Genomic DNA, 23,943 nt, shown 5'->3' with positions numbered 1-23,943 from the left:
GCATTGTCGTACGAAGTCCGTTTAAATGAAAGTGCGAAAAAATCCTGCTAGATGACACCGGATGGACGATCCGAGCATGTCGGGAAGCCGGATGACCGCCAGGGCTGTCATCGCGCGATGAATCTTCCCGAGTACCCCCGAATCAATATAAGAATCGCCACGATCTGACGGGCGGATCAAAAGTTATCGTCGGAACGATATTTGTGCACCAAGGGTAGCTCACGCCCAGTAAACACCTTCCGACCGGATTCATGACTCGCATCCACTAGTACACTCATCCGCTATAGCCTGTACGTCACTGAATCTAAACAAACCCCCGCTATAATTTGACCGCAAATGAAATGTCAGAACGAATTCCGTTTATCGAATCAAACGACACTATCGCCCCGCCATAATAAAGACCGGACGTGTTTGAATTCACCATCCGGAAGAAAATAAAAAGATCCGAACCGAAACGTAGGAGGCGACGCACTAAACGTGCGTTTCAGTTCGCATCGATGTTACAGAACCGAAAGATTGTTCGAAAAAAGTGGTAGATAGCCGAAAAAAGTGACAGGGGTGCAACACGAGGACTTCCCAGGAGGTCACCCATCCTAGTACTACTCTCGCCCAAGCACGCTTAACTTCGGAGTTCTGATGGGATCCAGTGCATTTGTGCTGGTATGATCGCACCCAGCATGCCTCTCCATTGTCAAAGTAATTAAGAGTTTCCACTCGCATTGTCGTACGAAGTCCGTTTAAATGAAAGTGCGAAAAAATCCTGCTAGATGACACCGGATGGACGATCCGAGCATGTCGGGAAGCCGGATGACCGCCAGGGCTGTCATCGCGCGATGGATCTTCCCGAGTACCCCCGAATCAATATAAGAATCGCCACGATCTGACGGGCGGATCAAAAGTTATCGTCGGAACGATATTTGTGCACCAAGGGTAGCTCACGGCCAGTAAACACCTTCCGACCGGATTCATGACTCGCATCCACTAGTACACTCATCCGCTATAGCCTGTACGTCACTGAATCTAAACAAACCCCCGCTATAATTTGACCGCAAATGAAATGTCAGAACGAATTCCGTTTATCGAATCAAACGACACTATCACCTCGCCATAATAAAGACCGGACGTCTTTGAATTCACCATCCGGAAGAAAATAAAAAGATCCGAACCGAAACGTAGGAGGCGACGCACTAAACGTGCGTTTCAGTTCGCATCGATGTTCCAGAACCGAAAGATTGTTCGAAAAAAGTGGTAGATAGCCGAAAAAAGTGACAGGGGTGCAACACGAGGACTTCCCAGGAGGTCACCCATCCTAGTACTACTCTCGCCCAAGCACGCTTAACTTCGGAGTTCTGATGGGATCCAGTGCATTTGTGCTGGTATGATCGCACCCAGCATGCCTCTCCATTGTCAAAGTAATAAAGAGTTTCCACTCGCATTGTCGTACGAAGTCCGTTTAAATGAAAGTGCGAAAAAATCCTGCTAGATGACACCGGATGGACGATCCGAGCATGTCGGGAAGCCGGATGACTGCCAAGGCTGTCATCGCGCGATGAATCTTCCCGAGTACCCCCGAATCAATATAAGAATCGCCACGATCTGACGGGCGGATCAAAAGTTATCGTCGGAACGATATTTGTGCACCAAGGGTAGCTCACGGCCAGTAAACACCTTCCGACCGGATTCATGACTCGCATCCACTAGTACACTCATCCGCTATAGCCTGTACGTCACTGAATCTAAACAAACCCCCGCTATAATTTGACCGCAAATGAAATGTCAGAACGAATTCCGTTTATCGAATCAAACGACACTATCACCCCGCCATAATAAAGACCGGACGTCTTTGAATTCACCATCTGGAAGAAAATAAAAAGATCCGAACCGAAACGTAGGAGGCGACGCACTAAACGTGCGTTTCAGTTCGCATCGATGTTCCAGAACCGAAAGATTGTTCGAAAAAAGTGGTAGATAGCCGAAAAAAGTGACAGGGGTGCAACACGAGGACTTCCCAGGAGGTCACCCATCCTAGTACTACTCTCGCCCAAGCACGCTTAACTTCGGAGTTCTGATGGGATCCAGTGCATTTGTGCTGGTATGATCGCACCCAGCATGCCTCTCCATTGTCAAAGTAATAAAGAGTTTCCACTCGCATTGTCGTACGAAGTCCGTTTAAATGAAAGTGCGAAAAAATCCTGCTAGATGACACCGGATGGACGATCCGAGCATGTCGGGAAGCCGGATGACCGCCAGGGCTGTCATCGCGCGATGGATCTTCCCGAGTACCCCCGAATCAATATAAGAATCGCCACGATCTGACGGGCGGATCAAAAGTTATCGTCGGAACGATATTTGTGCACCAAGGGTAGCTCACGGCCAGTAAACACCTTCCGACCGGATTCATGACTCGCATCCACTAGTACACTCATCCGCTATAGCCTGTACGTCACTGAATCTAAACAAACCCCCGCTATAATTTGACCGCAAATGAAATGTCAGAACGAATTCCGTTTATCGAATCAAACGACACTATCACCCCGCTATAATAAAGACCGGACGTGTTTGAATTCACCATCCGGAAGAAAATAAAAAGATCCGAACCGAAACGTAGGAGGCGACGCACTAAACGTGCGTTTCAGTTCGCATCGATGTTACAGAACCGAAAGATTGTTCGAAAAAAGTGGTAGATAGCCGAAAAAAGTGACAGGGGTGCAACACGAGGACTTCCCAGGAGGTCACCCATCCTAGTACTACTCTCGCCCAAGCACGCTTAACTTCGGAGTTCTGATGGGATCCAGTGCATTTGTGCTGGTATGATCGCACCCAGCATGCCTCTCCATTGTCAAAGTAATTAAGAGTTTCCACTCGCATTGTCGTACGAAGTCCGTTTAAATGAAAGTGCGAAAAAATCCTGCTAGATGACACCGGATGGACGATCCGAGCATGTCGGGAAGCCGGATGACCGCCAGGGCTGTCATCGCGCGATGGATCTTCCCGAGTACCCCCGAATCAATATAAGAATCGCGACGATCTGACGGGCGGATCAAAAGTTATCGTCGGAACGATATTTGTGCACCAAGGGTAGCTCACGGCCAGTAAACACCTTCCGACCGGATTCATGACTCGCATCCACTAGTACACTCATCCGCTATAGCCTGTACGTCACTGAATCTAAACAAACCCCCGCTATAATTTGACCGCAAATGAAATGTCAGAACGAATTCCGTTTATCGAATCAAACGACACTATCACCTCGCCATAATAAAGACCGGACGTCTTTGAATTCACCATCCGGAAGAAAATAAAAAGATCCGAACCGAAACGTAGGAGGCGACGCACTAAACGTGCGTTTCAGTTCGCATCGATGTTCCAGAACCGAAAGATTGTTCGAAAAAAGTGGTAGATAGCCGAAAAAAGTGACAGGGGTGCAACACGAGGACTTCCCAGGAGGTCACCCATCCTAGTACTACTCTCGCCCAAGCACGCTTAACTTCGGAGTTCTGATGGGATCCAGTGCATTTGTGCTGGTATGATCGCACCCAGCATGCCTCTCCATTGTCAAAGTAATAAAGAGTTTCCACTCGCATTGTCGTACGAAGTCCGTTTAAATGAAAGTGCGAAAAAATCCTGCTAGATGACACCGGATGGACGATCCGAGCATGTCGGGAAGCCGGATGACCGCCAGGGCTGTCATCGCGCGATGAATCTTCCCGAGTACCCCCGAATCAATATAAGAATCGCCACGATCTGACGGGCGGATCAAAAGTTATCGTCGGAACGATATTTGTGCACCAAGGGTAGCTCACGGCCAGTAAACACCTTCCGACCGGATTCATGACTCGCATCCACTAGTACACTCATCTGCTATAGCCTGTACGTCACTGAATCTAAACAAACCCCCGCTATAATTTGACCGCAAATGAAATGTCAGAACGAATTCCGTTTATCGAATCAAACGACACTATCACCCCGCCATAATAAAGACCGGACGTCTTTGAATTCACCATCCGGAAGAAAATAATAAGATCCGAACCGAAACGTAGGAGGCGACGCACTAAACGTGCGTTTCAGTTCGCATCGATGTTACAGAACCGAAAGATTGTTCGAAAAAAGTGGTAGATAGCCGAAAAAAGTGACAGGGGTGCAACACGAGGACTTCCCAGGAGGTCACCCATCCTAGTACTACTCTCGCCCAAGCACGCTTAACTTCGGAGTTCTGATGGGATCCAGTGCATTTGTGCTGGTATGATCGCACCCAGCATGCCTCTCCATTGTCAAAGTAATAAAGAGTTTCCACTCGCATTGTCGTACGAAGTCCGTTTAAATGAAAGTGCGAAAAAATCCTGCTAGATGACACCGGATGGACGATCCGAGCATGTCGGGAAGCCGGATGACCGCCAGGGCTGTCATCGCGCGATGGATCTTCCCGAGTACCCCCGAATCAATATAAGAATCGCCACGATCTGACGGGCGGATCAAAAGTTATCGTCGGAACGATATTTGTGCACCAAGGGTAGCTCACGGCCAGTAAACACCTTCCGACCGGATTCATGACTCGCATCCACTAGTACACTCATCCGCTATAGCCTGTACGTCACTGAATCTAAACAAACCCCCGCTATAATTTGACCGCAAATGAAATGTCAGAACGAATTCCGTTTATCGAATCAAACGACACTATCACCCCGCTATAATAAAGACCGGACGTCTTTGAATTCACCATCCGGAAGAAAATAAAAAGATCCGAACCGAAACGTAGGAGGCGACGCACTAAACGTGCGTTTCAGTTCGCATCGATGTTACAGAACCGAAAGATTGTTCGAAAAAAGTGGTAGATAGCCGAAAAAAGTGACAGGGGTGCAACACGAGGACTTCCCAGGAGGTCACCCATCCTAGTACTACTCTCGCCCAAGCACGCTTAACTTCGGAGTTCTGATGGGATCCAGTGCATTTGTGCTGGTATGATCGCACCCAGCATGCCTCTCCATTGTCAAAGTAATTAAGAGTTTCCACTCGCATTGTCGTACGAAGTCCGTTTAAATGAAAGTGCGAAAAAATCCTGCTAGATGACACCGGATGGACGATCCGAGCATGTCGGGAAGCCGGATGACCGCCAGGGCTGTCATCGCGCGATGGATCTTCCCGAGTACCCCCGAATCAATATAAGAATCGCGACGATCTGACGGGCGGATCAAAAGTTATCGTCGGAACGATATTTGTGCACCAAGGGTAGCTCACGGCCAGTAAACACCTTCCGACCGGATTCATGACTCGCATCCACTAGTACACTCATCCGCTATAGCCTGTACGTCACTGAATCTAAACAAACCCCCGCTATAATTTGACCGCAAATGAAATGTCAGAACGAATTCCGTTTATCGAATCAAACGACACTATCACCCCGCCATAATAAAGACCGGACGTGTTTGAATTCACCATCCGGAAGAAAATAAAAAGATCCGAACCGAAACGTAGGAGGCGACGCACTAAACGTGCGTTTCAGTTCGCATCGATGTTCCAGAACCGAAAGATTGTTCGAAAAAAGTGGTAGATAGCCGAAAAAAGTGACAGGGGTGCAACACGAGGACTTCCCAGGAGGTCACCCATCCTAGTACTACTCTCGCCCAAGCACGCTTAACTTCGGAGTTCTGATGGGATCCAGTGCATTTGTGCTGGTATGATCGCACCCAGCATGCCTCTCCATTGTCAAAGTAATAAAGAGTTTCCACTCGCATTGTCGTACGAAGTCCGTTTAAATGAAAGTGCGAAAAAATCCTGCTAGATGACACCGGATGGACGATCCGAGCATGTCGGGAAGCCGGATGACCGCCAGGGCTGTCATCGCGCGATGAATCTTCCCGAGTACCCCCGAATCAATATAAGAATCGCCACGATCTGACGGGCTGATCAAAAGTTATCGTCGGAACGATATTTGTGCACCAAGGGTAGCTCACGCCCAGTAAACACCTTCCGACCGGATTCATGACTCGCATCCACTAGTACACTCATCCGCTATAGCCTGTACGTCACTGAATCTAAACAAACCCCCGCTATAATTTGACCGCAAATGAAATGTCAGAACGAATTCCGTTTATCGAATCAAACGACACTATCGCCCCGCCATAATAAAGACCGGACGTGTTTGAATTCACCATCCGGAAGAAAATAAAAAGATCCGAACCGAAACGTAGGAGGCGACGCACTAAACGTGCGTTTCAGTTCGCATCGATGTTCCAGAACCGAAAGATTGTTCGAAAAAAGTGGTAGATAGCCGAAAAAAGTGACAGGGGTGCAACACGAGGACTTCCCAGGAGGTCACCCATCCTAGTACTACTCTCGCCCAAGCACGCTTAACTTCGGAGTTCTGATGGGATCCAGTGCATTTGTGCTGGTATGATCGCACCCAGCATGCCTCTCCATTGTCAAAGTAATAAAGAGTTTCCACTCGCATTGTCGTACGAAGTCCGTTTAAATGAAAGTGCGAAAAAATCCTGCTAGATGACACCGGATGGACGATCCGAGCATGTCGGGAAGCCGGATGACCGCAAGGGCTGTCATCGCGCGATGAATCTTCCCGAGTACCCCCGAATCAATATAAGAATCGCCACGATCTGACGGGCTGATCAAAAGTTATCGTCGGAACGATATTTGTGCACCAAGGGTAGCTCACGCCCAGTAAACACCTTCCGACCGGATTCATGACTCGCATCCACTAGTACACTCATCCGCTATAGCCTGTACGTCACTGAATCTAAACAAACCCCCGCTATAATTTGACCGCAAATGAAATGTCAGAACGAATTCCGTTTATCGAATCAAACGACACTATCGCCCCGCCATAATAAAGACCGGACGTGTTTGAATTCACCATCCGGAAGAAAATAAAAAGATCCGAACCGAAACGTAGGAGGCGACGCACTAAACGTGCGTTTCAGTTCGCATCGATGTTCCAGAACCGAAAGATTGTTCGAAAAAAGTGGTAGATAGCCGAAAAAAGTGACAGGGGTGCAACACGAGGACTTCCCAGGAGGTCACCCATCCTAGTACTACTCTCGCCCAAGCACGCTTAACTTCGGAGTTCTGATGGGATCCAGTGCATTTGTGCTGGTATGATCGCACCCAGCATGCCTCTCCATTGTCAAAGTAATAAAGAGTTTCCACTCGCATTGTCGTACGAAGTCCGTTTAAATGAAAGTGCGAAAAAATCCTGCTAGATGACACCGGATGGACGATCCGAGCATGTCGGGAAGCCGGATGACCGCCAGGGCTGTCATCGCGCGATGGATCTTCCCGAGTACCCCCGAATCAATATAAGAATCGCCACGATCTGACGGGCGGATCAAAAGTTATCGTCGGAACGATATTTGTGCACCAAGGGTAGCTCACGGCCAGTAAACACCTTCCGACCGGATTCATGACTCGCATCCACTAGTACACTCATCCGCTATAGCCTGTACGTCACTGAATCTAAACAAACCCCCGCTATAATTTGACCGCAAATGAAATGTCAGAACGAATTCCGTTTATCGAATCAAACGACACTATCACCTCGCCATAATAAAGACCGGACGTCTTTGAATTCACCATCCGGAAGAAAATAAAAAGATCCGAACCGAAACGTAGGAGGCGACGCACTAAACGTGCGTTTCAGTTCGCATCGATGTTCCAGAACCGAAAGATTGTTCGAAAAAAGTGGTATATAGCCGAAAAAAGTGACAGGGGTGCAACACGAGGACTTCCCAGGAGGTCACCCATCCTAGTACTACTCTCGCCCAAGCACGCTTAACTTCGGAGTTCTGATGGGATCCAGTGCATTTGTGCTGGTATGATCGCACCCAGCATGCCTCTCCATTGTCAAAGTAATAAAGAGTTTCCACTCGCATTGTCGTACGAAGTCCGTTTAAATGAAAGTGCGAAAAAATCCTGCTAGATGACACCGGATGGACGATCCGAGCATGTCGGGAAGCCGGATGACTGCCAAGGCTGTCATCGCGCGATGAATCTTCCCGAGTACCCCCGAATCAATATAAGAATCGCCACGATCTGACGGGCGGATCAAAAGTTATCGTCGGAACGATATTTGTGCACCAAGGGTAGCTCACGGCCAGTAAACACCTTCCGACCGGATTCATGACTCGCATCCACTAGTACACTCATCCGCTATAGCCTGTACGTCACTGAATCTAAACAAACCCCCGCTATAATTTGACCGCAAATGAAATGTCAGAACGAATTCCGTTTATCGAATCAAACGACACTATCACCCCGCCATAATAAAGACCGGACGTCTTTGAATTCACCATCTGGAAGAAAATAAAAAGATCCGAACCGAAACGTAGGAGGCGACGCACTAAACGTGCGTTTCAGTTCGCATCGATGTTCCAGAACCGAAAGATTGTTCGAAAAAAGTGGTAGATAGCCGAAAAAAGTGACAGGGGTGCAACACGAGGACTTCCCAGGAGGTCACCCATCCTAGTACTACTCTCGCCCAAGCACGCTTAACTTCGGAGTTCTGATGGGATCCAGTGCATTTGTGCTGGTATGATCGCACCCAGCATGCCTCTCCATTGTCAAAGTAATAAAGAGTTTCCACTCGCATTGTCGTACGAAGTCCGTTTAAATGAAAGTGCGAAAAAATCCTGCTAGATGACACCGGATGGACGATCCGAGCATGTCGGGAAGCCGGATGACCGCCAGGGCTGTCATCGCGCGATGAATCTTCCCGAGTACCCCCGAATCAATATAAGAATCGCCACGATCTGACGGGCGGATCAAAAGTTATCGTCGGAACGATATTTGTGCACCAAGGGTAGCTCACGCCCAGTAAACACCTTCCGACCGGATTCATGACTCGCATCCACTAGTACACTCATCCGCTATAGCCTGTACGTCACTGAATCTAAACAAACCCCCGCTATAATTTGACCGCAAATGAAATGTCAGAACGAATTCCGTTTATCGAATCAAACGACACTATCGCCCCGCCATAATAAAGACCGGACGTGTTTGAATTCACCATCCGGAAGAAAATAAAAAGATCCGAACCGAAACGTAGGAGGCGACGCACTAAACGTGCGTTTCAGTTCGCATCGATGTTACAGAACCGAAAGATTGTTCGAAAAAAGTGGTAGATAGCCGAAAAAAGTGACAGGGGTGCAACACGAGGACTTCCCAGGAGGTCACCCATCCTAGTACTACTCTCGCCCAAGCACGCTTAACTTCGGAGTTCTGATGGGATCCAGTGCATTTGTGCTGGTATGATCGCACCCAGCATGCCTCTCCATTGTCAAAGTAATTAAGAGTTTCCACTCGCATTGTCGTACGAAGTCCGTTTAAATGAAAGTGCGAAAAAATCCTGCTAGATGACACCGGATGGACGATCCGAGCATGTCGGGAAGCCGGATGACCGCCAGGGCTGTCATCGCGCGATGGATCTTCCCGAGTACCCCCGAATCAATATAAGAATCGCCACGATCTGACGGGCGGATCAAAAGTTATCGTCGGAACGATATTTGTGCACCAAGGGTAGCTCACGGCCAGTAAACACCTTCCGACCGGATTCATGACTCGCATCCACTAGTACACTCATCCGCTATAGCCTGTACGTCACTGAATCTAAACAAACCCCCGCTATAATTTGACCGCAAATGAAATGTCAGAACGAATTCCGTTTATCGAATCAAACGACACTATCACCTCGCCATAATAAAGACCGGACGTCTTTGAATTCACCATCCGGAAGAAAATAAAAAGATCCGAACCGAAACGTAGGAGGCGACGCACTAAACGTGCGTTTCAGTTCGCATCGATGTTCCAGAACCGAAAGATTGTTCGAAAAAAGTGGTAGATAGCCGAAAAAAGTGACAGGGGTGCAACACGAGGACTTCCCAGGAGGTCACCCATCCTAGTACTACTCTCGCCCAAGCACGCTTAACTTCGGAGTTCTGATGGGATCCAGTGCATTTGTGCTGGTATGATCGCACCCAGCATGCCTCTCCATTGTCAAAGTAATAAAGAGTTTCCACTCGCATTGTCGTACGAAGTCCGTTTAAATGAAAGTGCGAAAAAATCCTGCTAGATGACACCGGATGGACGATCCGAGCATGTCGGGAAGCCGGATGACTGCCAAGGCTGTCATCGCGCGATGAATCTTCCCGAGTACCCCCGAATCAATATAAGAATCGCCACGATCTGACGGGCGGATCAAAAGTTATCGTCGGAACGATATTTGTGCACCAAGGGTAGCTCACGGCCAGTAAACACCTTCCGACCGGATTCATGACTCGCATCCACTAGTACACTCATCCGCTATAGCCTGTACGTCACTGAATCTAAACAAACCCCCGCTATAATTTGACCGCAAATGAAATGTCAGAACGAATTCCGTTTATCGAATCAAACGACACTATCACCCCGCCATAATAAAGACCGGACGTCTTTGAATTCACCATCTGGAAGAAAATAAAAAGATCCGAACCGAAACGTAGGAGGCGACGCACTAAACGTGCGTTTCAGTTCGCATCGATGTTCCAGAACCGAAAGATTGTTCGAAAAAAGTGGTAGATAGCCGAAAAAAGTGACAGGGGTGCAACACGAGGACTTCCCAGGAGGTCACCCATCCTAGTACTACTCTCGCCCAAGCACGCTTAACTTCGGAGTTCTGATGGGATCCAGTGCATTTGTGCTGGTATGATCGCACCCAGCATGCCTCTCCATTGTCAAAGTAATAAAGAGTTTCCACTCGCATTGTCGTACGAAGTCCGTTTAAATGAAAGTGCGAAAAAATCCTGCTAGATGACACCGGATGGACGATCCGAGCATGTCGGGAAGCCGGATGACCGCCAGGGCTGTCATCGCGCGATGGATCTTCCCGAGTACCCCCGAATCAATATAAGAATCGCCACGATCTGACGGGCGGATCAAAAGTTATCGTCGGAACGATATTTGTGCACCAAGGGTAGCTCACGGCCAGTAAACACCTTCCGACCGGATTCATGACTCGCATCCACTAGTACACTCATCCGCTATAGCCTGTACGTCACTGAATCTAAACAAACCCCCGCTATAATTTGACCGCAAATGAAATGTCAGAACGAATTCCGTTTATCGAATCAAACGACACTATCACCCCGCTATAATAAAGACCGGACGTGTTTGAATTCACCATCCGGAAGAAAATAAAAAGATCCGAACCGAAACGTAGGAGGCGACGCACTAAACGTGCGTTTCAGTTCGCATCGATGTTACAGAACCGAAAGATTGTTCGAAAAAAGTGGTAGATAGCCGAAAAAAGTGACAGGGGTGCAACACGAGGACTTCCCAGGAGGTCACCCATCCTAGTACTACTCTCGCCCAAGCACGCTTAACTTCGGAGTTCTGATGGGATCCAGTGCATTTGTGCTGGTATGATCGCACCCAGCATGCCTCTCCATTGTCAAAGTAATTAAGAGTTTCCACTCGCATTGTCGTACGAAGTCCGTTTAAATGAAAGTGCGAAAAAATCCTGCTAGATGACACCGGATGGACGATCCGAGCATGTCGGGAAGCCGGATGACCGCCAAGGCTGTCATCGCGCGATGGATCTTCCCGAGTACCCCCGAATCAATATAAGAATCGCGACGATCTGACGGGCGGATCAAAAGTTATCGTCGGAACGATATTTGTGCACCAAGGGTAGCTCACGGCCAGTAAACACCTTCCGACCGGATTCATGACTCGCATCCACTAGTACACTCATCCGCTATAGCCTGTACGTCACTGAATCTAAACAAACCCCCGCTATAATTTGACCGCAAATGAAATGTCAGAACGAATTCCGTTTATCGAATCAAACGACACTATCACCTCGCCATAATAAAGACCGGACGTCTTTGAATTCACCATCCGGAAGAAAATAAAAAGATCCGAACCGAAACGTAGGAGGCGACGCACTAAACGTGCGTTTCAGTTCGCATCGATGTTCCAGAACCGAAAGATTGTTCGAAAAAAGTGGTAGATAGCCGAAAAAAGTGACAGGGGTGCAACACGAGGACTTCCCAGGAGGTCACCCATCCTAGTACTACTCTCGCCCAAGCACGCTTAACTTCGGAGTTCTGATGGGATCCAGTGCATTTGTGCTGGTATGATCGCACCCAGCATGCCTCTCCATTGTCAAAGTAATAAAGAGTTTCCACTCGCATTGTCGTACGAAGTCCGTTTAAATGAAAGTGCGAAAAAATCCTGCTAGATGACACCGGATGGACGATCCGAGCATGTCGGGAAGCCGGATGACCGCCAGGGCTGTCATCGCGCGATGAATCTTCCCGAGTACCCCCGAATCAATATAAGAATCGCCACGATCTGACGGGCGGATCAAAAGTTATCGTCGGAACGATATTTGTGCACCAAGGGTAGCTCACGGCCAGTAAACACCTTCCGACCGGATTCATGACTCGCATCCACTAGTACACTCATCTGCTATAGCCTGTACGTCACTGAATCTAAACAAACCCCCGCTATAATTTGACCGCAAATGAAATGTCAGAACGAATTCCGTTTATCGAATCAAACGACACTATCACCCCGCCATAATAAAGACCGGACGTCTTTGAATTCACCATCCGGAAGAAAATAATAAGATCCGAACCGAAACGTAGGAGGCGACGCACTAAACGTGCGTTTCAGTTCGCATCGATGTTACAGAACCGAAAGATTGTTCGAAAAAAGTGGTAGATAGCCGAAAAAAGTGACAGGGGTGCAACACGAGGACTTCCCAGGAGGTCACCCATCCTAGTACTACTCTCGCCCAAGCACGCTTAACTTCGGAGTTCTGATGGGATCCAGTGCATTTGTGCTGGTATGATCGCACCCAGCATGCCTCTCCATTGTCAAAGTAATAAAGAGTTTCCACTCGCATTGTCGTACGAAGTCCGTTTAAATGAAAGTGCGAAAAAATCCTGCTAGATGACACCGGATGGACGATCCGAGCATGTCGGGAAGCCGGATGACCGCCAGGGCTGTCATCGCGCGATGGATCTTCCCGAGTACCCCCGAATCAATATAAGAATCGCCACGATCTGACGGGCGGATCAAAAGTTATCGTCGGAACGATATTTGTGCACCAAGGGTAGCTCACGGCCAGTAAACACCTTCCGACCGGATTCATGACTCGCATCCACTAGTACACTCATCCGCTATAGCCTGTACGTCACTGAATCTAAACAAACCCCCGCTATAATTTGACCGCAAATGAAATGTCAGAACGAATTCCGTTTATCGAATCAAACGACACTATCACCCCGCTATAATAAAGACCGGACGTCTTTGAATTCACCATCCGGAAGAAAATAAAAAGATCCGAACCGAAACGTAGGAGGCGACGCACTAAACGTGCGTTTCAGTTCGCATCGATGTTACAGAACCGAAAGATTGTTCGAAAAAAGTGGTAGATAGCCGAAAAAAGTGACAGGGGTGCAACACGAGGACTTCCCAGGAGGTCACCCATCCTAGTACTACTCTCGCCCAAGCACGCTTAACTTCGGAGTTCTGATGGGATCCAGTGCATTTGTGCTGGTATGATCGCACCCAGCATGCCTCTCCATTGTCAAAGTAATTAAGAGTTTCCACTCGCATTGTCGTACGAAGTCCGTTTAAATGAAAGTGCGAAAAAATCCTGCTAGATGACACCGGATGGACGATCCGAGCATGTCGGGAAGCCGGATGACCGCCAGGGCTGTCATCGCGCGATGGATCTTCCCGAGTACCCCCGAATCAATATAAGAATCGCGACGATCTGACGGGCGGATCAAAAGTTATCGTCGGAACGATATTTGTGCACCAAGGGTAGCTCACGGCCAGTAAACACCTTCCGACCGGATTCATGACTCGCATCCACTAGTACACTCATCCGTTATAGCCTGTACGTCACTGAATCTAAACAAACCCCCGCTATAATTTGACCGCAAATGAAATGTCAGAACGAATTCCGTTTATCGAATCAAACGACACTATCACCCCGCCATAATAAAGACCGGACGTGTTTGAATTCACCATCCGGAAGAAAATAAAAAGATCCGAACCGAAACGTAGGAGGCGACGCACTAAACGTGCGTTTCAGTTCGCATCGATGTTCCAGAACCGAAAGATTGTTCGAAAAAAGTGGTAGATAGCCGAAAAAAGTGACAGGGGTGCAACACGAGGACTTCCCAGGAGGTCACCCATCCTAGTACTACTCTCGCCCAAGCACGCTTAACTTCGGAGTTCTGATGGGATCCAGTGCATTTGTGCTGGTATGATCGCACCCAGCATGCCTCTCCATTGTCAAAGTAATAAAGAGTTTCCACTCGCATTGTCGTACGAAGTCCGTTTAAATGAAAGTGCGAAAAAATCCTGCTAGATGACACCGGATGGACGATCCGAGCATGTCGGGAAGCCGGATGACCGCCAGGGCTGTCATCGCGCGATGAATCTTCCCGAGTACCCCCGAATCAATATAAGAATCGCCACGATCTGACGGGCTGATCAAAAGTTATCGTCGGAACGATATTTGTGCACCAAGGGTAGCTCACGCCCAGTAAACACCTTCCGACCGGATTCATGACTCGCATCCACTAGTACACTCATCCGCTATAGCCTGTACGTCACTGAATCTAAACAAACCCCCGCTATAATTTGACCGCAAATGAAATGTCAGAACGAATTCCGTTTATCGAATCAAACGACACTATCGCCCCGCCATAATAAAGACCGGACGTGTTTGAATTCACCATCCGGAAGAAAATAAAAAGATCCGAACCGAAACGTAGGAGGCGACGCACTAAACGTGCGTTTCAGTTCGCATCGATGTTCCAGAACCGAAAGATTGTTCGAAAAAAGTGGTAGATAGCCGAAAAAAGTGACAGGGGTGCAACACGAGGACTTCCCAGGAGGTCACCCATCCTAGTACTACTCTCGCCCAAGCACGCTTCACTTCGGAGTTCTGATGGGATCCAGTGCATTTGTGCTGGTATGATCGCACCCAGCATGCCTCTCCATTGTCAAAGTAATAAAGAGTTTCCACTCGCATTGTCGTACGAAGTCCGTTTAAATGAAAGTGCGAAAAAATCCTGCTAGATGACACCGGATGGACGATCCGAGCATGTCGGGAAGCCGGATGACCGCCAGGGCTGTCATCGCGCGATGGATCTTCCCGAGTACCCCCGAATCAATATAAGAATCGCCACGATCTGACGGGCGGATCAAAAGTTATCGTCGGAACGATATTTGTGCACCAAGGGTAGCTCACGGCCAGTAAACACCTTCCGACCGGATTCATGACTCGCATCCACTAGTACACTCATCCGCTATAGCCTGTACGTCACTGAATCTAAACAAACCCCCGCTATAATTTGACCGCAAATGAAATGTCAGAACGAATTCCGTTTATCGAATCAAACGACACTATCACCCCGCCATAATAAAGACCGGACGTGTTTGAATTCACCATCCGGAAGAAAATAAAAAGATCCGAACCGAAACGTAGGAGGCAACGCACTAAACGTGCGTTTCAGTTCGCATCGATGTTCCAGAACCGAAAGATTGTTCGAAAAAAGTGGTAGATAGCCGAAAAAAGTGACAGGGGTGCAACACGAGGACTTCCCAGGAGGTCACCCATCCTAGTACTACTCTCGCCCAAGCACGCTTAACTTCGGAGTTCTGATGGGATCCAGTGCATTTGTGCTGGTATGATCGCACCCAGCATGCCTCTCCATTGTCAAAGTAATTAAGAGTTTCCACTCGCATTGTCGTACGAAGTCCGTTTAAATGAAAGTGCGAAAAAATCCTGCTAGATGACACCGGATGGACGATCCGAGCATGTCGGGAAGCCGGATGACTGCCAGGGCTGTCATCGCGCGATGAATCTTCCCGAGTACCCCCGAATCAATATAAGAATCGCCACGATCTGACGGGCTGATCAAAAGTTATCGTCGGAACGATATTTGTGCACCAAGGGTAGCTCACGCCCAGTAAACACCTTCCGACCGGATTCATGACTCGCATCCACTAGTACACTCATCCGCTATAGCCTGTACGTCACTGAATCTAAACAAACCCCCGCTATAATTTGACCGCAAATGAAATGTCAGAACGAATTCCGTTTATCGAATCAAACGACACTATCGCCCCGCCATAATAAAGACCGGACGTGTTTGAATTCACCATCCGGAAGAAAATAAAAAGATCCGAACCGAAACGTAGGAGGCGACGCACTAAACGTGCGTTTCAGTTCGCATCGATGTTCCAGAACCGAAAGATTGTTCGAAAAAAGTGGTAGATAGCCGAAAAAAGTGACAGGGGTGCAACACGAGGACTTCCCAGGAGGTCACCCATCCTAGTACTACTCTCGCCCAAGCACGCTTCACTTCGGAGTTCTGATGGGATCCAGTGCATTTGTGCTGGTATGATCGCACCCAGCATGCCTCTCCATTGTCAAAGTAATAAAGAGTTTCCACTCGCATTGTCGTACGAAGTCCGTTTAAATGAAAGTGCGAAAAAATCCTGCTAGATGACACCGGATGGACGATCCGAGCATGTCGGGAAGCCGGATGACCGCCAGGGCTGTCATCGCGCGATGAATCTTCCCGAGTACCCCCGAATCAATATAAGAATCGCCACGATCTGACGGGCTGATCAAAAGTTATCGTCGGAACGATATTTGTGCACCAAGGGTAGCTCACGCCCAGTAAACACCTTCCGACCGGATTCATGACTCGCATCCACTAGTACACTCATCCGCTATAGCCTGTACGTCACTGAATCTAAACAAACCCCCGCTATAATTTGACCGCAAATGAAATGTCAGAACGAATTCCGTTTATCGAATCAAACGACACTATCGCCCCGCCATAATAAAGACCGGACGTCTTTGAATTCACCATCCGGAAGAAAATAAAAAGATCCGAACCGAAACGTAGGAGGCGACGCACTAAACGTGCGTTTCAGTTCGCATCAATGTTCCAGAACCGAAAGATTGTTCGAAAAAAGTGGTAGATAGCCGAAAAAAGTGACAGGGGTGCAACACGAGGACTTCCCAGGAGGTCACCCATCCTAGTACTACTCTCGCCCAAGCACGCTTCACTTCGGAGTTCTGATGGGATCCAGTGCATTTGTGCTGGTATGATCGCACCCAGCATGCCTCTCCATTGTCAAAGTAATAAAGAGTTTCCACTCGCATTGTCGTACGAAGTCCGTTTAAATGAAAGTGCGAAAAAATCCTGCTAGATGACACCGGATGGACGATCCGAGCATGTCGGGAAGCCGGATGACCGCCAGGGCTGTCATCGCGCGATGGATCTTCCCGAGTACCCCCGAATCAATATAAGAATCGCCACGATCTGACGGGCGGATCAAAAGTTATCGTCGGAACGATATTTGTGCACCAAGGGTAGCTCACGGCCAGTAAACACCTTCCGACCGGATTCATGACTCGCATCCACTAGTACACTCATCCGCTATAGCCTGTACGTCACTGAATCTAAACAAACCCCCGCTATAATTTGACCGCAAATGAAATGTCAGAACGAATTCCGTTTATCGAATCAAACGACACTATCACCTCGCCATAATAAAGACCGGACGTCTTTGAATTCACCATCCGGAAGAAAATAAAAAGATCCGAACCGAAACGTAGGAGGCGACGCACTAAACGTGCGTTTCAGTTCGCATCGATGTTCCAGAACCGAAAGATTGTTCGAAAAAAGTGGTAGATAGCCGAAAAAAGTGACAGGGGTGCAACACGAGGACTTCCCATGAGGTCACCCATCCTAGTACTACTCTCGCCCAAGCACGCTTAACTTGGGAGTTCTGATGGGATCCAGTGCATTTGTGCTGGTATGATCGCACCCAGCATGCCTTTCCATTGTCAAAGTAATAAAGAGTTTCCACTCGCATTGTCGTACGAAGTCCGTTTAAATGAAAGTGCGAAAAAATCCTGCTAGATGACACCGGATGGACGATCCGAGCATGTCGGGAAGCCGGATGACCGCCAGGGCTGTCATCGCGCGATGAATCTTCCCGAGTACCCCCGAATCAATATAAGAATCGCCACGATCTGACGGGCGGATCAAAAGTTATCGTCGGAACGATATTTGTGCACCAAGGGTAGCTCACGGCCAGTAAACACCTTCCGACCGGATTCATGACTCGCATCCACTAGTACACTCATCTGCTATAGCCTGTACGTCACTGAATCTAAACAAACCCCCGCTATAATTTGACCGCAAATGAAATGTCAGAACGAATTCCGTTTATCGAATCAAACGACACTATCACCCCGCCATAATAAAGACCGGACGTCTTTGAATTCACCATCCGGAAGAAAATAATAAGATCCGAACCGAAACGTAGGAGGCGACGCACTAAACGTGCGTTTCAGTTCGCATCGATGTTACAGAACCGAAAGATTGTTCGAAAAAAGTGGTAGATAGCCGAAAAAAGTGACAGGGGTGCAACACGAGGACTTCCCAGGAGGTCACCCATCCTAGTACTACTCTCGCCCAAGCACGCTTCACTTCGGAGTTCTGATGGGATCCAGTGCATTTGTGCTGGTATGATCGCACCCAGCATGCCTCTCCATTGTCAAAGTAATAAAGAGTTTCCACTCGCATTGTCGTACGAAGTCCGTTTAAATGAAAGTGCGAAAAAATCCTGCTAGATGACACCGGATGGACGATCCGAGCATGTCGGGAAGCCGGATGACCGCCAGAGCTGTCATCGCGCGATGGATCTTCCCGAGTACCCCCGAATCAATATAAGAATCGCCACGATCTGACGGGCGGATCAAAAGTTATCGTCGGAACGATATTTGTGCACCAAGGGTAGCTCACGGCCAGTAAACACCTTCCGACCGGATTCATGACTCGCATCCACTAGTACACTCATCCGCTATAGCCTGTACGTCACTGAATCTAAACAAACCCCCGCTATAATTTGACTGCAAATGAAATGTCAGAACGAATTCCGTTTATCGAATCAAACGACACTATCACCCCGCCATAATAAAGACCGGACGTCTTTGAATTCACCATCCGGAAGAAAATAAAAAGATCCGAACCGAAACGTAGGAGGCGACGCACTAAACGTGCGTTTCAGTTCGCATCGATGTTCCAGAACCGAAAGATTGTTCGAAAAAAGTGGTAGATAGCCGAAAAAAGTGACAGGGGTGCAACACGAGGACTTCCCAGGAGGTCACCCATCCTAGTACTACTCTCGCCCAAGCACGCTTAACTTCGGAGTTCTGATGGGATCCAGTGCATTTGTGCTGGTATGATCGCACCCAGCATGCCTCTCCATTGTCAAAGTAATTAAGAGTTTCCACTCGCATTGTCGTACGAAGTCCGTTTAAATGAAAGTGCGAAAAAATCCTGCTAGATGACACCGGATGGACGATCCGAGCATGTCGGGAAGCCGGATGACCGCCAGGGCTGTCATCGCGCGATGGATCTTCCCGAGTACCCCCGAATCAATATAAGAATCGCGACGATCTGACGGGCTGATCAAAAGTTATCGTCGGAACGATATTTGTGCACCAAGGGTAGCTCACGGCCAGTAAACACCTTCCGACCGGATTCATGACTCGCATCCACTAGTACACTCATCCGCTATAGCCTGTACGTCACTGAATCTAAACAAACCCCCGCTATAATTTGACCGCAAATGAAATGTCAGAACGAATTCCGTTTATCGAATCAAACGACACTATCGCCCCGCCATAATAAAGACCGGACGTCTTTGAATTCACCATCCGGAAGAAAATAAAAAGATCCGAACCGAAACGTAGGAGGCGACGCACTAAACGTGCGTTTCAGTTCGCATCGATGTTCCAGAACCGAAAGATTGTTCGAAAAAAGTGGTAGATAGCCGAAAAAAGTGACAGGGGTGCAACACGAGGACTTCCCAGGAGGTCACCCATCCTAGTACTACTCTCGCCCAAGCACGCTTAACTTCGGAGTTCTGATGGGATCCAGTGCATTTGTGCTGGTATGATCGCACCCAGCATGCCTCTCCATTGTCAAAGTAATAAAGAGTTTCCACTCGCATTGTCGTACGAAGTCCGTTTAAATAAAAGTGCGAAAAAATCCTGCTAGATGACACCGGATGGACGATCCGAGCATGTCGGGAAGCCGGATGACCGCCAGGGCTGTCATCGCGCGATGAATCTTCCCGAGTACCCCCGAATCAATATAAGAATCGCCACGATCTGACGGGCGGATCAAAAGTTATCGTCGGAACGATATTTGTGCACCAAGGGTAGCTCACGGCCAGTAAACACCTTCCGACCGGATTCATGACTCGCATCCACTAGTACACTCATCCGCTATAGCCTGTACGTCACTGAATCTAAACAAACCCCCGCTATAATTTGACCGCAAATGAAATGTCAGAACGAATTCCGTTTATCGAATCAAACGACACTATCACCCCGCCATAATAAAGACCGGACGTGTTTGAATTCACCATCCGAAAGAAAATAAAAAGATCCGAACCGAAACGTAAGAGGCGACGCACTAAACGTGCGTTTCAGTTCGCATCGATGTTACAGAACCGAAAGATTGTTCGAAAAAAGTGGTAGATAGCCGAAAAAAGTGACAGGGGTGCAACACGAGGACTTCCCAGGAGGTCACCCATCCTAGTACTACTCTCGCCCAAGCACGCTTAACTTCGGAGTTCTGATGGGATCCAGTGCATTTGTGCTGGTATGATCGCACCCAGCATGCCTCTCCATTGTCAAAGTAATAAAGAGTTTCCACTCGCATTGTCGTACGAAGTCCGTTTAAATGAAAGTGCGAAAAAATCCTGCTAGATGACACCGGATGGACGATCCGAGCATGTCGGGAAGCCGGATGACCGCCAGAGCTGTCATCGCGCGATGGATCTTCCCGAGTACCCCCGAATCAATATAAGAATCGCCACGATCTGACGGGCTGATCAAAAGTTATCGTCGGAACGATATTTGTGCACCAAGGGTAGCTCACGCCCAGTAAACACCTTCCGACCGGATTCATGACTCGCATCCACTAGTACACTCATCCGCTATAGCCTGTACGTCACTGAATCTAAACAAACCCCCGCTATAATTTGACTGCAAATGAAATGTCAGAACGAATTCCGTTTATCGAATCAAACGACACTATCACCCCGCCATAATAAAGACCGGACGTCTTTGAATTCACCATCCGGAAGAAAATAAAAAGATCCGAACCGAAACGTAGGAGGCGACGCACTAAACGTGCGTTTCAGTTCGCATCGATGTTCCAGAACCGAAAGATTGTTCGAAAAAAGTGGTAGATAGCCGAAAAAAGTGACAGGGGTGCAACACGAGGACTTCCCAGGAGGTCACCCATCCTAGTACTACTCTCGCCCAAGCACGCTTAACTTCGGAGTTCTGATGGGATCCAGTGCATTTGTGCTGGTATGATCGCACCCAGCATGCCTCTCCATTGTCAAAGTAATTAAGAGTTTCCACTCGCATTGTCGTACGAAGTCCGTTTAAATGAAAGTGCGAAAAAATCCTGCTAGATGACACCGGATGGACGATCCGAGCATGTCGGGAAGCCGGATGACCGCCAGGGCTGTCATCGCGCGATGGATCTTCCCGAGTACCCCCGAATCAATATAAGAATCGCCACGATCTGACGGGCGGATCAAAAGTTATCGTCGGAACGATATTTGTGCACCAAGGGTAGCTCACGGCCAGTAAACACCTTCCGACCGGATTCATGACTCGCATCCACTAGTACACTCATCCGCTATAGCCTGTACGTCACTGAATCTAAACAAACCCCCGCTATAATTTGACCGCAAATGAAATGTCAGAACGAATTCCGTTTATCGAATCAAACGACACTATCACCCCGCCATAATAAAGACCGGACGTCTTTGAATTCACCATCCGGAAGAAAATAAAAAGATCCGAACCGAAACGTAGGAGGCGACGCACTAAACGTGCGTTTCAGTTCGCATCGATGTTCCAGAACCGAAAGATTGTTCGAAAAAAGTGGTAGATAGCCGAAAAAAGTGACAGGGGTGCAACACGAGGACTTCCCAGGAGGTCACCCATCCTAGTACTACTCTCGCCCAAGCACGCTTAACTTCGGAGTTCTGATGGGATCCAGTGCATTTGTGCTGGTATGATCGCACCCAGCATGCCTCTCCATTGTCAAAGTAATTAAGAGTTTCCACTCGCATTGTCGTACGAAGTCCGTTTAAATGAAAGTGCGAAAAAATCCTGCTAGATGACACCGGATGGACGATCCGAGCATGTCGGGAAGCCGGATGACCGCCAGGGCTGTCATCGCGCGATGAATCTTCCCGAGTACCCCCGAATCAATATAAGAATCGCCACGATCTGACGGGCGGATCAAAAGTTATCGTTGGAACGATATTTGTGCACCAAGGGTAGCTCACGGCCAGTAAACACCTTCCGACCGGATTCATGACTCGCATCCACTAGTACACTCATCCGCTATAGCCTGTACGTCACTGAATCTAAACAAACCCCCGCTATAATTTGACCGCAAATGAAATGTCAGAACGAATTCCGTTTATCGAATCAAACGACACTATCACCCCGCCATAATAAAGACCGGACGTGTTTGAATTCACCATCCGAAAGAAAATAAAAAGATCCGAACCGAAACGTAGGAGGCGACGCACTAAACGTGCGTTTCAGTTCGCATCGATGTTACAGAACCGAAAGATTGTTCGAAAAAAGTGGTAGATAGCCGAAAAAAGTGACAGGGGTGCAACACGAGGACTTCCCAGGAGGTCACCCATCCTAGTACTACTCTCGCCCAAGCACGCTTAACTTCGGAGTTCTGATGGGATCCAGTGCATTTGTGCTGGTATGATCGCACCCAGCATGCCTCTCCATTGTCAAAGTAATTAAGAGTTTCCACTCGCATTGTCGTACGAAGTCCGTTTAAATGAAAGTGCGAAAAAATCCTGCTAGATGACACCGGATGGACGATCCGAGCATGTCGGGAAGCCGGATGACCGCTAGGGCTGTCATCGCGCGATGGATCTTCCCGAGTACCCCCGAATCAATATAAGAATCGCCACGATCTGACGGGCGGATCAAAAGTTATCGTCGGAACGATATTTGTGCACCAAGGGTAGCTCACGGCCAGTAAACACCTTCCGACCGGATTCATGACTCGCATCCACTAGTACACTCATCCGCTATAGCCTGTACGTCACTGAATCTAAACAAACCCCCGCTATAATTTGACTGCAAATGAAATGTCAGAACGAATTCCGTTTATCGAATCAAACGACACTATCACCCCGCCATAATAAAGACCGGACGTCTTTGAATTCACCATCCGGAAGAAAATAAAAAGATCCGAACCGAAACGTAGGAGGCGACGCACTAAACGTGCGTTTCAGTTCGCATCGATGTTCCAGAACCGAAAGATTGTTCGAAAAAAGTGGTAGATAGCCGAAAAAAGTGACAGGGGTGCAACACGAGGACTTCCCAGGAGGTCACCCATCCTAGTACTACTCTCGCCCAAGCACGCTTAACTTCGGAGTTCTGATGGGATCCAGTGCATTTGTGCTGGTATGATCGCACCCAGCATGCCTCTCCATTGTCAAAGTAATTAAGAGTTTCCACTCGCATTGTCGTACGAAGTCCGTTTAAATGAAAGTGCGAAAAAATCCTGCTAGATGACACCGGATGGACGATCCGAGCATGTCGGGAAGCCGGATGACCGCCAGGGCTGTCATCGCGCGATGGATCTTCCCGAGTACCCCCGAATCAATATAAGAATCGCGACGATCTGACGGGCGGATCAAAAGTTATCGTCGGAACGATATTTGTGCACCAAGGGTAGCTCACGGCCAGTAAACACCTTCCGACCGGATTCATGACTCGCATCCACTAGTACACTCATCCGCTATAGCCTGTACGTCACTGAATCTAAACAAACC

The 23,943-nt window shown here is 48.4% G+C and overlaps 33 non-coding genes across 33 annotated transcripts; all 33 read right to left on the bottom strand.

Moving 5' to 3' along the window:
• Window positions 1-555: 555 nt before the first annotated feature.
• Window positions 556-674, bottom strand: LOC143870692 (5S ribosomal RNA). The gene has a single exon (XR_013245474.1). It is a non-coding gene; the product is annotated as a 5S ribosomal RNA (ribosomal RNA).
• Window positions 675-1,271: 597 nt separating this feature from the next.
• Window positions 1,272-1,390, bottom strand: LOC143870691 (5S ribosomal RNA). Its single transcript, XR_013245473.1, has one exon. It is a non-coding gene; the product is annotated as a 5S ribosomal RNA (ribosomal RNA).
• A 597-nt stretch (window positions 1,391-1,987) lies between these two features.
• LOC143870690 (5S ribosomal RNA) lies at window positions 1,988-2,106 on the bottom strand. The gene has a single exon (XR_013245472.1). It is a non-coding gene; the product is annotated as a 5S ribosomal RNA (ribosomal RNA).
• Window positions 2,107-2,703: 597 nt separating this feature from the next.
• LOC143870689 (5S ribosomal RNA) lies at window positions 2,704-2,822 on the bottom strand. The gene has a single exon (XR_013245471.1). It is a non-coding gene; the product is annotated as a 5S ribosomal RNA (ribosomal RNA).
• Window positions 2,823-3,419: 597 nt separating this feature from the next.
• Window positions 3,420-3,538, bottom strand: LOC143870687 (5S ribosomal RNA). The gene has a single exon (XR_013245469.1). It is a non-coding gene; the product is annotated as a 5S ribosomal RNA (ribosomal RNA).
• A 597-nt stretch (window positions 3,539-4,135) lies between these two features.
• On the bottom strand, window positions 4,136-4,254 carry LOC143870686 (5S ribosomal RNA). The gene has a single exon (XR_013245468.1). It is a non-coding gene; the product is annotated as a 5S ribosomal RNA (ribosomal RNA).
• Window positions 4,255-4,851: 597 nt separating this feature from the next.
• Window positions 4,852-4,970, bottom strand: LOC143870685 (5S ribosomal RNA). Its single transcript, XR_013245467.1, has one exon. It is a non-coding gene; the product is annotated as a 5S ribosomal RNA (ribosomal RNA).
• A 597-nt stretch (window positions 4,971-5,567) lies between these two features.
• Window positions 5,568-5,686, bottom strand: LOC143870684 (5S ribosomal RNA). Its single transcript, XR_013245466.1, has one exon. It is a non-coding gene; the product is annotated as a 5S ribosomal RNA (ribosomal RNA).
• Window positions 5,687-6,283: 597 nt separating this feature from the next.
• LOC143870683 (5S ribosomal RNA) lies at window positions 6,284-6,402 on the bottom strand. Its single transcript, XR_013245465.1, has one exon. It is a non-coding gene; the product is annotated as a 5S ribosomal RNA (ribosomal RNA).
• A 597-nt stretch (window positions 6,403-6,999) lies between these two features.
• LOC143870682 (5S ribosomal RNA) lies at window positions 7,000-7,118 on the bottom strand. The gene has a single exon (XR_013245464.1). It is a non-coding gene; the product is annotated as a 5S ribosomal RNA (ribosomal RNA).
• A 597-nt stretch (window positions 7,119-7,715) lies between these two features.
• Window positions 7,716-7,834, bottom strand: LOC143870681 (5S ribosomal RNA). Its single transcript, XR_013245463.1, has one exon. It is a non-coding gene; the product is annotated as a 5S ribosomal RNA (ribosomal RNA).
• A 597-nt stretch (window positions 7,835-8,431) lies between these two features.
• Window positions 8,432-8,550, bottom strand: LOC143870680 (5S ribosomal RNA). The gene has a single exon (XR_013245462.1). It is a non-coding gene; the product is annotated as a 5S ribosomal RNA (ribosomal RNA).
• A 597-nt stretch (window positions 8,551-9,147) lies between these two features.
• LOC143870679 (5S ribosomal RNA) lies at window positions 9,148-9,266 on the bottom strand. Its single transcript, XR_013245461.1, has one exon. It is a non-coding gene; the product is annotated as a 5S ribosomal RNA (ribosomal RNA).
• Window positions 9,267-9,863: 597 nt separating this feature from the next.
• Window positions 9,864-9,982, bottom strand: LOC143870678 (5S ribosomal RNA). The gene has a single exon (XR_013245460.1). It is a non-coding gene; the product is annotated as a 5S ribosomal RNA (ribosomal RNA).
• A 597-nt stretch (window positions 9,983-10,579) lies between these two features.
• On the bottom strand, window positions 10,580-10,698 carry LOC143870676 (5S ribosomal RNA). Its single transcript, XR_013245458.1, has one exon. It is a non-coding gene; the product is annotated as a 5S ribosomal RNA (ribosomal RNA).
• A 597-nt stretch (window positions 10,699-11,295) lies between these two features.
• LOC143870675 (5S ribosomal RNA) lies at window positions 11,296-11,414 on the bottom strand. The gene has a single exon (XR_013245457.1). It is a non-coding gene; the product is annotated as a 5S ribosomal RNA (ribosomal RNA).
• Window positions 11,415-12,011: 597 nt separating this feature from the next.
• On the bottom strand, window positions 12,012-12,130 carry LOC143870674 (5S ribosomal RNA). Its single transcript, XR_013245456.1, has one exon. It is a non-coding gene; the product is annotated as a 5S ribosomal RNA (ribosomal RNA).
• Window positions 12,131-12,727: 597 nt separating this feature from the next.
• On the bottom strand, window positions 12,728-12,846 carry LOC143870673 (5S ribosomal RNA). The gene has a single exon (XR_013245455.1). It is a non-coding gene; the product is annotated as a 5S ribosomal RNA (ribosomal RNA).
• Window positions 12,847-13,443: 597 nt separating this feature from the next.
• On the bottom strand, window positions 13,444-13,562 carry LOC143870672 (5S ribosomal RNA). Its single transcript, XR_013245454.1, has one exon. It is a non-coding gene; the product is annotated as a 5S ribosomal RNA (ribosomal RNA).
• A 597-nt stretch (window positions 13,563-14,159) lies between these two features.
• Window positions 14,160-14,278, bottom strand: LOC143870671 (5S ribosomal RNA). Its single transcript, XR_013245453.1, has one exon. It is a non-coding gene; the product is annotated as a 5S ribosomal RNA (ribosomal RNA).
• Window positions 14,279-14,875: 597 nt separating this feature from the next.
• LOC143873237 (5S ribosomal RNA) lies at window positions 14,876-14,994 on the bottom strand. Its single transcript, XR_013247957.1, has one exon. It is a non-coding gene; the product is annotated as a 5S ribosomal RNA (ribosomal RNA).
• A 597-nt stretch (window positions 14,995-15,591) lies between these two features.
• Window positions 15,592-15,710, bottom strand: LOC143870670 (5S ribosomal RNA). The gene has a single exon (XR_013245452.1). It is a non-coding gene; the product is annotated as a 5S ribosomal RNA (ribosomal RNA).
• A 597-nt stretch (window positions 15,711-16,307) lies between these two features.
• On the bottom strand, window positions 16,308-16,426 carry LOC143873235 (5S ribosomal RNA). Its single transcript, XR_013247955.1, has one exon. It is a non-coding gene; the product is annotated as a 5S ribosomal RNA (ribosomal RNA).
• Window positions 16,427-17,023: 597 nt separating this feature from the next.
• LOC143873234 (5S ribosomal RNA) lies at window positions 17,024-17,142 on the bottom strand. Its single transcript, XR_013247954.1, has one exon. It is a non-coding gene; the product is annotated as a 5S ribosomal RNA (ribosomal RNA).
• Window positions 17,143-17,739: 597 nt separating this feature from the next.
• Window positions 17,740-17,858, bottom strand: LOC143873546 (5S ribosomal RNA). Its single transcript, XR_013248252.1, has one exon. It is a non-coding gene; the product is annotated as a 5S ribosomal RNA (ribosomal RNA).
• Window positions 17,859-18,455: 597 nt separating this feature from the next.
• Window positions 18,456-18,574, bottom strand: LOC143873233 (5S ribosomal RNA). Its single transcript, XR_013247953.1, has one exon. It is a non-coding gene; the product is annotated as a 5S ribosomal RNA (ribosomal RNA).
• A 597-nt stretch (window positions 18,575-19,171) lies between these two features.
• On the bottom strand, window positions 19,172-19,290 carry LOC143870669 (5S ribosomal RNA). The gene has a single exon (XR_013245451.1). It is a non-coding gene; the product is annotated as a 5S ribosomal RNA (ribosomal RNA).
• A 597-nt stretch (window positions 19,291-19,887) lies between these two features.
• Window positions 19,888-20,006, bottom strand: LOC143870668 (5S ribosomal RNA). The gene has a single exon (XR_013245450.1). It is a non-coding gene; the product is annotated as a 5S ribosomal RNA (ribosomal RNA).
• Window positions 20,007-20,603: 597 nt separating this feature from the next.
• LOC143870667 (5S ribosomal RNA) lies at window positions 20,604-20,722 on the bottom strand. Its single transcript, XR_013245449.1, has one exon. It is a non-coding gene; the product is annotated as a 5S ribosomal RNA (ribosomal RNA).
• Window positions 20,723-21,319: 597 nt separating this feature from the next.
• On the bottom strand, window positions 21,320-21,438 carry LOC143870665 (5S ribosomal RNA). Its single transcript, XR_013245447.1, has one exon. It is a non-coding gene; the product is annotated as a 5S ribosomal RNA (ribosomal RNA).
• Window positions 21,439-22,035: 597 nt separating this feature from the next.
• On the bottom strand, window positions 22,036-22,154 carry LOC143870664 (5S ribosomal RNA). The gene has a single exon (XR_013245446.1). It is a non-coding gene; the product is annotated as a 5S ribosomal RNA (ribosomal RNA).
• Window positions 22,155-22,751: 597 nt separating this feature from the next.
• LOC143870663 (5S ribosomal RNA) lies at window positions 22,752-22,870 on the bottom strand. Its single transcript, XR_013245445.1, has one exon. It is a non-coding gene; the product is annotated as a 5S ribosomal RNA (ribosomal RNA).
• Window positions 22,871-23,467: 597 nt separating this feature from the next.
• On the bottom strand, window positions 23,468-23,586 carry LOC143870662 (5S ribosomal RNA). Its single transcript, XR_013245444.1, has one exon. It is a non-coding gene; the product is annotated as a 5S ribosomal RNA (ribosomal RNA).
• Window positions 23,587-23,943: the final 357 nt, after the last annotated feature.

This window comes from Tasmannia lanceolata, unplaced genomic scaffold (genome assembly GCF_043159265.1).
Source record: "Tasmannia lanceolata isolate RefF3 unplaced genomic scaffold, GAP_Taslan_0.1 ptg000003l, whole genome shotgun sequence".
NCBI lineage: Eukaryota > Viridiplantae > Streptophyta > Magnoliopsida > Canellales > Winteraceae > Tasmannia > Tasmannia lanceolata.
Note: the sequence above shows the minus strand (reverse complement) of the source record. Positions and strands in the feature narration are given on the sequence as shown.